The sequence below is a fragment of the Vicugna pacos genome, chromosome 12 (genome assembly GCF_048564905.1).
Source record: "Vicugna pacos chromosome 12, VicPac4, whole genome shotgun sequence".
Classification (NCBI taxonomy): Eukaryota; Metazoa; Chordata; class Mammalia; order Artiodactyla; family Camelidae; genus Vicugna; species Vicugna pacos.
The window spans coordinates 6,328,050-6,340,476 of record NC_132998.1 but is presented as its reverse complement, the minus strand read 5'-3'; the positions used below and the strand labels follow the sequence as shown (position 1 = coordinate 6,340,476).

The following is a 12,427-nucleotide window of genomic DNA, read 5'->3' as shown; positions in this document are numbered from 1 at the left end:
GATTTGTTCTAGTACTGTGAAATATGTCCTGGGTGATTTTATAGGGATCGCATTCAATCTATCGATTGCTCTGGGCAGGTATGGCCATTTTGACAATATTAATTCTTCCAATACAAGGACATGGGATTTCTTTCCATTTCTCTAAGTCCTCTTTAATTTTCTTAGTTAGTGTTTTGTAGTACTCCACACATATATCTTTTGCATCCTTGGTTAGGTTTATCCCTTATTGTATTATTTTTTGGAACCAATTTTAAAAGGGAATGTTTCTTTACTTTCTTTTCTTGTTGATTCATTGTTATTGTAAAGAAATGTAACTAATTTGTGTGTGTAATCTTGTTTTTTGCTACCTTGCTAAATTCTTTATTATATGTAGATTTTTGTGTGTGTGTGTGGTGGTTTTATGTTTTTCTATATATAGTATGTCATCCACATATAATGATAGTTTTATCTCTTCTCTTTCAATTTGGATCCCTTTCATTTCTTTTTCTTGCCTGATTGCTTTTGCTAGGAGTTGCAGGACTATGTTGAATAGAAGCAGTTGAAGTGGGCCTCCTTATCTTGTTACAGATTTTAGTGGGATAGTTTTCAGTTTTTCACTGTTTAGTACTGTGGTTACTGTAGATTTTTCATAAATAGCTTTTATTATGTTGAGACATGTTTCCTTTATGCCCACTTTGTTATTAGTTTTTATCATAAATGGCTGAATTTTTTCGTGCTTTTTCTGCATCTGTTGAGATCACCGTGTGGTTTTGTCCTTTATTTTGTGGATGTGGTATGTCATATTGAGTTGTGTATTTTGAACCATCCTTGTGTCCCTGGGATGAATCCAGCTTGATCATGGTGTATGATCTTTTTTATGTGTTGTTGGATTCTGTTTGCTAATATTTTGTTGAGGATTTTTACATGTGTGTTCATCAGTGATATTGGCCTGTAATTTTCATTTTTGGTAGTGTCTTTGTCTGGTTTTGGTATCAAGGTGATGGTGGCTTTATAGAATGTGTTTAGGAGTACTCGTTCCTTTTCAGTCTAAATTTTTAGAGTTTGAGAAGAATCGGTATGAGTTCTTTGTATGTTTCGTAGAATTCCCAAGTGAAGCCGTCTGGTCTTGGACTTTTGTTTGCAGGGAGGTTTTTGGTGATAGCAAATTATTGCTAATTCTCTTTCATTTCTAGTGATTGGTCTATTGAAGTGGTCTGTTTCTTATTCAGTCTTGGTGGACTGTGTATTTTAAGAAACTTGTGCATTTCTTCTAGGTTGTCCAATTTGTTTCCATATAGTTGATCATAGTATTCTCTTATGATATTTTGTATTTCTGTGGTATTGGTTTTAGGAGCTTAGTTCTTAAATGTTTTGCACATTGGCTTAGTGTAATTCACATTCAGTAAAGGAATGATTTATAATTAAAACTGAGTAAGTAGATTATTTTTAGGCCTTACTATCTTGAGCCTTTGCCCCAAAATGAAGTGTGAATCCTCACATCCCTTCCAAAAGGTTTTGTTTCAGTGAGGGCTTAGAAGCAAGACAGGAGCCTGGGGTTGTTCCTAGGAAAACATGGTGGGTGGGAATGGGCATGCTCATTGAGGGGGATGTCCACAATTCATTAACCTACAAACTTTAGTACGTTAATTTACTCATTGATCTATCTTGATATCATAAAATGTCTCTGGACATTTTTTTACTGTTATATTGATGTACATAACTTTTTTTTTTTTTACCAATACCATGCTGTCTTTATTACTTTAGCTTTATAGTAAGTCTTGAAATCAAACAGTGTAAGTCTTCCAACTTAGTTTTTTTCCCAGAATTGTTTTGAACTACTCTAGGTCTAGTCTTCTTTAATTTTTTCCACCATTATTTTATATGTTTCAGAGTAGAGATCTTTCACATGTATCTGTAGAATTTATTCCTGAGTAGTTAATATTTTCATGCCATTGTAAATGATATTTTCAAAATTACAGCTTCCAGCTGTTCATGTCTGGGATATAGCAGTATAGTTGATTTTTATACACTAACCTTCTCTCTTGCAGCTTTGCTAAATTCACATATTAGTTCTAATACCATTTTTTGTAGATTTCTTAGAATTTTCTATTTTGATCATATCTGTGAATGAAGAGTTTTACATCTTCCTTTTATCCATATATATGATTATGTGTGTGTATGTGTGTATATTTTTTTTATTTCTTTTTTTGCTTTATTTCACTGGCCAGGATCTCTAGTCCATTTTGAACAGAAGTAGGGACAGGTCCTTGTTATGTTCTCAGTGTTAAGGGGAAACATTCATTCTTTCACTGTTAAGTATGATGTTAGGTGTAAATTTTTCATGTGTGCCCTTTATTATGTTGAGGAAATTCCTCTTAATCCTAGTTTGTTAAATTTTTTTTTAAAGTCATGATTAGATACTGAATTTTATCGCATGCTTTTTTCCACATTTATTGATAGGATCCTATGGTTTTTCTTTTAATATCAAATGCATTGATTTTCAGGGTTAAACTTACAACGTTGCATTCTTAAAGTAAAATGTTTGTCTGGTATTTGAATAGTGGTAGTCTCGTAAAATGAGTTGGAAATTGTTCCCTTTTCTGCTTTCTGGTAGAATTTGTATTACTTTTTTCTCAGAGGATTGGTGAAATTCAGCAGTGAATTCAGAGCCTGGAGTTTTCTTTGTGAAGTTTTTAACTACTAATTTAATTCATTTGCTAGAGAGAGTGCTGTTTGTTACTGGCTTTTTTATCTTTTCTTGAGTGAGTTTTTGATATTTTGGATCTTTTCAGAAACTTGTCCATTTCATCTAAGTTGTCAAGTTTATGAGCATAAAGATGTTTTATTATTCTCTTTTTAATACATGTATGGTCTGTAGTGTTTTTGTTTTTGTTCCTGATGTTGATAATTTGTCATTTCTCTTTTTTCCTTTATTAGTCTGGCTAGAGCTATATGATGTTGATTTCTCAAAAAATTAATGTTTGGTATCACTGATTTTTCTCTATTGCTTTTATGTTTTTAGTTCCATAATTTCAACTCTTTATCATTTCTTTCTGATTGTTGTGGGTTTAATTTGCTCCTCTCCTGATAAGATGGAAGCTTCGGTCATTTATTTGAGACTTTTCTTCTTTCCTAATATAAACATTAAAAAAGAATAAATTTCCTGCAGACAACCTGTTTTAGCTACATATAACAGAGTTTTTTTTTAACATTCCATTGAAGATCCTTTTTATTTTATCTTGTGATTTCTTCTTTGACTTTCATAGTTTATTAAGAAGTGAATTATTTAATTTCCAAGTATTTGGAGGACTTTCCAGTTATTGTTTAAGTTAATCCTTTTGTGGTCAGAGAAACTACTTGGTATGATTTCAGTTCTCTTTAAATTTATTGAGTTGTTTTATGGCCTAAACATGGTCTGTCGTGGTGAATGTTTTAAGTGTACGTGAGAAGAATGTTTATATGCTGTTTTGGGTAGTGTGTTCTGTAAATGCCCGTTAGATCAAAGTGGTCAGCTTCATTTTGTGACCTCTTGTTCTGTCAGTTATTGTGAAACAAATGTTGAGCATCCAGCTGCAATTATGGATTTGCCTCTTCAGTTCTGTTTTGCTTCCTGTATTTGGAAGTTCACTCCTGACAAACCTTTAAGGTTGTCCTGTCCTCCTGGTCCATTGACTCCTTTGTTAGTGTGGAATGTCTCTCTCCATCCTCAGTGTTTTTTGAGCTGCTATTAGTGTAATTATCCCAGCTTTCTTTTGATCAGTGTTTTTGTGGAATGTCTTTTTTCCTTCCTTGTACTTTCAACCTGTCTCTGTCTCTGTGTTGAATCTGTGTCTGTATGTGTGTAGATAGCATGGAGTTGGGTCTTGTTTTTGTTGTTGTTGCTGCTGTTTGATCCAGTCTGCCCATCTCTGCCTTTTATTTGTGGAGATTGTTTTGTAAAAGACCATTTCATTTAATGTAATTATGATTTGTTCGGTTTTCAGGCTACCCTTAGTGTGACTAGTTTTCTGTTTGTCCTGTGTGTTCTTTGTGTCCTTTCCCCTCTTACCTGCCCTCTTTTGAGTTAAGTTGTTGTTGTTGTTTAAATGAACCCCTTTTATCTCCACTCCTGGCTTATTAGCTCTGCCTCTGTTGTTTTACAATGGTTGCTCTAGACTTTGCGCATCGTTAACCGATCATAGCCAATCTTTAAATAATATACCAGTTTACATAGAGTGTATGATCCTTGAAACTATAAACTTCCATTTCTCCCTTCTTATTTAGTCCTCCTTTTCGTCTTCATGTGTTATGATCCCCCATAATACATTATTATTAGTGTGCTTTAAATCATTATCTTTTAAAAATATTAAAAGTGAGAAAAAAATCTTTATATTTACTCCAGTATTGGTACTTTCCAGCTCACCATTCCTTTAAGTTCACACCATCTAGAAGGTGTCATTTTCTTTTTGCTTGGTGAACTTTCTTTTAACATTTCTTACAGTCCAGCTCTGCTGGCAGTGAATCCTCTAAGCTTGTTTTTGGTATTTTATCATCTTCACTTGTACTTGGAGTGGAGTTCTAGGATGCTAGCCTTCCCCTCCCTTGTTAAGGACGCCCCTCCATTGTCCTGTCATACATAGTTTCTGAAAAGCAGTTTGCTCTCGTTCTGTCTGTGTTCTTTTTAGTGTGTCTTTTTTTCTCTGACTTTTAAATTCATTTCTTTATCACTAATTTTGATGTGATGTACCTTCATGCGGTTTTCTTTATATTTATTTTATTTAGGATTTGTCAAGTTTTCTTCGGTCTGTGGGATTATGATTTTTATCATCTTGAAAAAATTTAGCCATTACTTAAACATTATTTCTCCTGTCCTCTCCCTCGCTCCTGTTTTTGACCCCAATGACATGTGTTACTCAACTGAATATTGTCCCACCGGTCGCTGACGCCTTGTTAATTTGTGTTTCAGTCTGTCTTGGTCTCTCTGTGCTTCATATTGGACAGTTTTTATTGTTGTTTCTTAAAATTTCCTGATCTTCTACAATGTCTATTCTGCTATTAATCTGTGTATTTTTTATTTCCAATCTTGTACTTTCCTTTGCTGGAAGTGCAACTGGGTTTGTTTACTTTGTATCTACCATTTCTCTGCTTCCTTTTGCTTTACCTTCTTACTACAGGGGATATATTTATAATAACTTCATAATAGCTTTGTTGAGACCTAATCGTACAGGTATATAATTTACCCACTTAAAGTGTATAAATCAATGTCTTTTAGTAACAAGAGTTGTTCAGCCACACCCACGATATAAATTTTAGATTATTTTCATCACCCCTCAGAGAAACTCTGTCCCCATTAGCAGTCACTCCCCATTCCGTCCTCCTCTCCAGCCCAGTCAACCACTAATCTTTCTGTCTCTATAGATTTGATTACTCAGGACACCTCACATAAATGGAATCATATGTGCTCTTTTGTGACTGCTTTTTTTCACACTTAGCATAATGGTTTCAAGGTTCATCCACATTGTAGCATGTTCAGTACTTCATTCCTTTTTATTGCTGAATAATATTCCACTGTATGGATATACTACATTTTACTCATTCGTCAGTTGATGGACATTTGCAGTGTTTCTCCTTTTTGGCTGTTATGAATGATGCTGCTATGAACACTTGTGTACAGGCTTCTGTGTGGACATAAATTTTCATTTCTCGTGGGTATGTACCTAGGAGTGGAGTTGCTGGTTCATATGATAACCCTATGTTTAACCTTTTAAGGAATCACCAAACTTTTCCCCAAGAAGCTATACCAGTATAATATTGTTTAATGCTCTTGTCTGCTAATTCCATTATCTCTTGTCTGAGTCTGTTTCTGTTGATTGTTTTTTCTGCTGGTTATGGGTCATAATTTCTTCTTCCTTTGCCTGCCTGGTGATTTTTGCTTGGATATCAGACATACATTGTTGGGTGCTGGATTTTGTTGTACTCCTTTAAATAGTGCTGGACTTTCTGGCATGGAGTTATGTTACTGGGACATAGTTGTATCATTTTGAAGCTGGTCTTTAGGCTTTGTTGGGGCAGGTCCAGGACAGCTGTTAGTTTAGAGATGATTTAGCTCCATTCCTGAGGTGGTGCTCTTCTGAGGATTTTGTCTGCTGCCATGTGTGTTAGGAATCATTTCCACTCTTGCTGGTGGAGCCATGAACTAGCCCTGTGTGAGCTCTGGGCTTCTTAGACCAACTGTTCTCTGGTGCTTGTCTCCCCAACTTTATTTTTTAAAATATATTTTTATTGAAGTATAGTCAGTTTACAGTGTTGTGCCAGTTTCTGGTGTACAGCACAATGCTTCAGTCATATAGGAACATACATGTATGTTTGTTTTCATATTCTTTTTCACCATAAGTTACTACAAGATACTGAATATAGTTCCCTGTGCTATATAGTATACTTCTTGCTTTCCCCAAATTTAGATAGTCTCATCTTGGACAGGTCAGAATTCAACCTGACTGTAGGGGACCTCTGTGCTGCCCCGTCCTCCCAGGGGTGCTGTCCTGCCAAATCTAGCTGTCTTGGCCTCCGCAAATGTTGATCTCTACCCCTCCACTCAGTGTAACTGCCGTCCTCTGAGTTTCCCCTTCTCTGTGCTGTGGCTTTGAAACTGCCTCCTGGCACTAAGTTCAGGCAGTCATCGGGCGTGCCTCGCTTGTTTCACTGTTCTCGGGAATTAAGTTCTATGCTCAGTGGTAGAGCGTTTGCTTATTAGCATGCACGAGGTCCTGGGTTCAATCCCCAGTACCTCCATTAAAGTAAATAAATAGATAAACCTAATTACCTCCTCCCCCTAGAAAACCAACAAAAAACCAAACAAAAAAGATCTTTTTTTCAGTTTTATTAGGTAGAATTGTGACAATATATTGCATGTAAATACTTATATACAATATACTGCACATATTTTGTTAGTTTATGTATATGTACTGATAATTGTCTTTAAGAACAGATTATAGCTTTAACTTTTTAAACTTACATAGTTATCAAAGGAATAAAGCCAACCACAAAATAAGAATCAATAGAATGCAGTAATCTGACTATAAAGGACAATCAAATATGCTTACACATATTCAAGAAATCAGTCATTAAAGTTACAAATAATAAGTAGTTAATTTGTGTCCCCCCACTTTTATTTTTTAGATTTCACATATAAGTGATATATGGCATTTTTCTGTTTTTGGCCCACTTCAGTTAGAATGATGATCTCCAGGTCCATCCATGTTGCTTCAAATGGCATTTATTCTTTTTTACGGTTGAGTAGTATTCCATCGTGTGTGTGTATGTATTTAGTATGTATATGTGTATATATGTGTGTGTATATATATATATCTCACAACTTCTTTATCCAGTCATCTGTTGATGGACATGTGGGTTGTTTCCACATCTTGGCTATTGTAGATAGTGCTGCTGTGAACATTGGGGTGCATGTGTGTTTTTGAATTTCATTTTTCTCTGGGTATATATGCTCATGAGTGGGATTGCTGGATCACATGGAACCTCTATATTGTCCTCCATAGTGGCTGCACCAGTCTACACACCCACCAACAGTGTAGAGGTTTTCCTTTTTCTACACCCTCTCCAGTATCTATTATTTGTAGACATTATAAAGATGGCCATTCTGGCTGGTGTGAGGTGGTATCTCATTGTAGTTTTGATCTGTATTTCTCTGGCAATTAGTGATGTTGAGCTAATTCATGTACCTATTGGCCATTTGTATGTCTTCATTGGAGAATTGCTTGTTTAGGTCTTGTGCCCATTTTTAGATTGGGTTGCTTGTTTTTTTGATATTAAGAGGTATGAGCTGTTTGTATATTTTGGAAATTAGTCCCTTTTTGGTCGCATCATTTGCAAGTATTTTCTCCCATTCCGTAGGTTGTTTTTTCATTTTGTTGATGGTCTCCTTAGCTGTGCAAAAGCTTTTAAGTTTAATTAGATCCCATTTATTTATTTTTGCTTTTATTTCAATTACTCCAGGAGCTGGTTCAAAAATATATTGCCTGGATTTATGTCTGAGAGTATACTACATGTGCCCGTGAATGCACGTGTCATGGTAACGGATCTGAAGCCTGGCGCTCCCCCAGGCGCTAGTCCTGCCCCTCTGCAGAGGTCTGGCGCTGGCCTTCCCATCTGTGCGCCGTGCGCGGTGCCTCCCCGGGCGCCTAGTGCGCAGGCGCCAGTCGTAAAGCCAGTCAGTGCAAGGAACTCCAGCGGGTCGAGCGGCGGCAGCGGCGAGGATCCCTAGGCTGGCTGATGTGCCCCCAGGCCATGTCCCTGGGCACCTGCTGAACTGGCGCGCCTGAGGATGTCTACACTGAGGAAGGTGCGGACCGCAGGCCCAAAGCTGCGCGAGGACCCCGCGGGGTATGCGGGAGCCATTGGGGTTTGGGGGGGGCGAGGGCTGCGCGGCGAAATGGACAGCTGGGGCCCCGCGAGGGCGGCTGGGAGGGGTGGCCCGGGGCATTCTTGCACGGGGCCCTGGCACCCGTGGCTTCCAGGGGTGCGAGAGCGAGCGCCGAGTGGGGCTTCGCGGAGAGGTGACTTTCTCCGCTTGGCCCCACCAGCTGGGGGACGCGAGGAATCCCGGGAAGGGGCGCCAGCTGCCCGAAGGGCTGCACGCCCTGCTCAGGCTGGGCACCACGAGGGGATGGGGGCTGCAGCAAACTGCACCCTCTCTCCCCGCCCAGCGGGGACCGGTAGGTCGACCACTCCTGGGAATGGATGGAAGGCGCCGGGAGCCTGGGCTGTGTGAAAGGGGCGCGGGGCGCGGCGGGGAGGCTGGAGGAGTCACTTATGCCGGGTGCGACGTCCGCGGTGACCAGGAGGCTGACAGATCGCCCTGGGAGTGTGGCCACGAGCTCTCTAAGTGGAAGGGGAGCACGGAGGCTTTTTAGGGGCGGTTACCGAGCGAGGCTCAGGAATTCTGTAAGGAGCCCCCCCCCCCCAGCAGCGGTTGTTGCCCTTCTGGGCTGGTTGGCTAAGGGTAGTAGGAAGATGTAATTATTACAGTCTTCCTAGTGAGGGGTCGGGGCGGCAGGCATGGTGGCCCCCTGCTGGGCCAGGTGGGTGCCCGATTCCCGGCACCCCCATCCCGTCGCACGTGCTATATGGAGAGACTTGGAGCGGAGTGCACGCGATCCGGCGGGGGCCAGGGAAAGAGCCAGGGGTGGAGAGGGGCGGCAGGGTACAGAGCCCCAGGGCCCGGTGGGTTTGCAGGGGGAGAGCGGTGAGAACCAGCCCTGGAGGGCGACCTGTGTCGGAAACTAAAGAGCAGCTACCTCGAAGCTCGCTCTCCTCAGGAAAGTGTTCTGGCCACCTGCGTGTTGCTTCCCCCATGAATGGCTACTTGGCAGGTCTCTGGATTCGGGACTTACCTGCGCTGCTGGCTCCTATGGAGCAAAAGTGAAGTGATCATCAGGGATTCTTTCCTGTAATTAATGCTGCCAGTGCAGTCTGTGGGTGGTTTTGGAGCCAGAAATATGAACTGCACCTGCTTTTTATGTCATCAGGGGAGGACTTCAGACAAAGGCTTTCCTGAGGGGCCTCAGCCGGGGGAGTCTTGGGGCTTTGCTCACAGTAATCGTTCATCCTGGTGGACAGTGTGTCTGATTGGAACTCGCAGGCCTGGTAATCTGTGACTTCAAGAAGACTCTTATTTGCAGATGTGAATTAATTGTATTAGTTACTAGAAAATCCCCTGGCGTTTCAGCATGGCCTGAAGGAGCCCAAGAGCCCCATCCAAAAGGAGTCTTTCATTCCCTCAAAGCTAACTCCACAGAACCCTTTCCCCTTTCCCACACCTTGGAAAGAACAGCATTCGGATTTGAGGTTAATGTACATTAAAGCACCATTTTCATTTTTTCTGCCTTTGTGTTCTCTGCAGAAAAGAATAGGTAACCAAAGCAAAAAATGGTGAATGATTAAAAAATGGTCATTTTGGGCAGGTCAAGTTGTTACTCTGGTATTTAAAATAAATTGTCATTCATCAGGAATTTCCAGTAGTCAAATTGGTGCAGACAGCTGGGTGACTCCCAGATGTGGCTCTGATAGTAATTGTAGACTGTGTGACTTTCTCGTGGCTTGGAAGGGGACGACTTAGAATATTTTTCACCCCACATCTGGCAACATGACCAACAGGCTGTGGGGAGTACTCTGCCCAGGCATATCTGGGCTGGGAGGTCTGTGGATCCATTCAGGAACAGCATGAAACACTCCCATCCTGGAGCACACTGCCCCTTTCCTCCACCACCTCGAGTCTGTCCCAGGTCAGGAGTTCCACAGGTGGGGGCCTGCCTTTATTCTCCCTGAGCACCTGTCAAGGGAGGCTGCTTTGTGTCTGTGGGCCCCTCCTGCCCCCTTGTGGCCTCCCCTCACTAATTTCTTCTGTTCTTGGTTGAGAAGTCGCTAAGTGTTGAATGAATTACCCCAGGGATCAGGGTTAGCTTCAAGAGCACAGTGAATTCTTTATCAGATAATACAAAGTGATGACATATTGGAGGTTTCACACCACAAAGATGCTTTCTGAAATATGACGTCTAAGTCAGCTTTCAATGCTGTTCATCATTTTCTCCCTTTCCTTCCAGAGAGCTTTGCACTTACAGTATAGCTGTCCTAAGTGGTGCTGCTGGAGACAGAAATAAACATGGGTTTATTTAGCAATGTTTTTGTGAGCTTTAGGTTTCCTGAGTTGTAAATGAATTAATAACAAAGTGTTTATTTTTATGCAGTTCAGATTACTTTGCATGATTTCTCCCCAGCGATGTAAATGTCTTCCTGTCGCAATCTGTTGCTTCTCTTATTTTTGTCTACTTCATTTTTGAAGTTGGTGGAAATTTCACATTAAATGTTAAAAGGAAAAAAGCACTTTGCCAAATTTGAGTCACATTGGATTCTGAACATCCACAATCCAACCAATTCTGAAACTAAATTCTAATATTTTAAAGACTTAGAGGATTTGTTATCTGTGGTTTTAACAGAGTATCTCCCATCATGTGCCTGATGAAGTTGAAGAAATGCTGTAATGCTTTTATATTTGAGGAAAAATTTCATGGTTTCTTAGTTACTCAAGGAGTTGAATGATATACACGTTGATCATAGATTTTTAAAGAGAAATTAATCAAACATGTTATTTATTGACCCTTGGAATGGATATGCCATGGTCATTCACTGGACACAGTAAAAATAACTTGACTCATCATTTTGGCCAGATTGAAGTCACATTTCAAGCATTGCCACATGTCGGTTATAAAAGAATTACGGGCCACCAAATATGAAGTTAGCAGGCAAAGCATTCTCTGTGGTTAAGAATCATTCTGATCAACTACAGGTTTATGTGTAAGTCATTTTTACTCAATAACCATCTTCCCAGCTAATCGCCAACTTTTCAAGTAGGTGCTGTTGTCTTTGATCACAAAGCCTGTTCTGGGTGATTTCATGTTTATTCATGACAGACGCTCTGGTTTCTGGGCGCTAAGCTGTGGGCCTCGGGGTGGATGGTGAGAGTGCAGGGCTGCAGACTCCTCTTTAACTCCTGCACCTGCTGTTAGAAGGGCAGTTACGTTTACTGCATGAGTCCCTTCCAGGGCTTAACACCAGCTATAAACAACAGGTTTGAGTTGGTGTTGCTCTCCTGGGAAAGGCAGTGGGAGTCCACATGCAAAGTCAGCTCTTCTTTTTTCTGCGTGGTCTGTGCGCTGGCCTCACCTGTGATAGGCAGCCCTTCGAGGGGTCCCTCACTCTCAGCCCCCTGTCGGGGAGGGGAGGCATTTCTGGCTGTTCCCACACTTCCCACGAGGGGCATCAGTTGGGTGACTCTCAGGGAACACGTCTCCAGATTCGGCACTGACAGTTTCCCATGCTGGGGTGGACTGTGTGTGTTCTTGAAGGCTCTGTCTTTCTTGGAGGGTCTCCAAGGAGTTGAGCTCACCAGTCCGATTAGTACAGCTTCTGTGGCCTGTGCCATCCAGCCTTCCAGGACAGCTGCACGGTGACTTCTCTGGAGAGCCAGCCTGGCCCACTTTTAGGATCTGGCTGTGGTGGGCCCACTGTCTGCTTGGAGGTGGGTCCTAGTGGGCTCAGGAAGTCAGGACCCCACCCCTCTCTCAGGAGTAAGTGCCACTGTGAGGAACATGGCATTTCTTTGGAGCCAAGAATGGTACCTGACTTTGAGGGAAGTTTAGAAAGTAAATCTGAAGGATGTGGGGTCATCACTGCACAGCCTCTGAGAGTGGGGTGGGGTGGCCAGTCTGGAAGGGAAACCGGTACCCAGGGCAGCAGGGGTTCTGCAGCTCTTTAAAGCAACCAGACAGCACCTCTGAGTCTTCAGTTCATCCATTTTCTTGTTTCTCTAGTGATATTTTATTAAGAGTCAAGGCAGGCACTTAGTTTAAAAAAAAATGTTTTGCATATAACTAGTCCCAGCAATTTCACTTCT

General features: G+C 41.2%; 1 protein-coding gene across 1 annotated transcript in view; it reads left to right on the top strand.

Moving 5' to 3' along the window:
• The window catches only part of LOC140700041 (uncharacterized), a 105,148-nt gene that overhangs the window by 55,642 nt on the left and 37,079 nt on the right, over window positions 1-12,427 (top strand). Inside the window, exon 5 of the mRNA XM_072972580.1 lies at window positions 7,972-8,358. The gene's annotated coding sequence lies outside the window, so the exon portion shown is untranslated. The remainder of the gene's footprint in view (window positions 1-7,971; window positions 8,359-12,427) is intronic.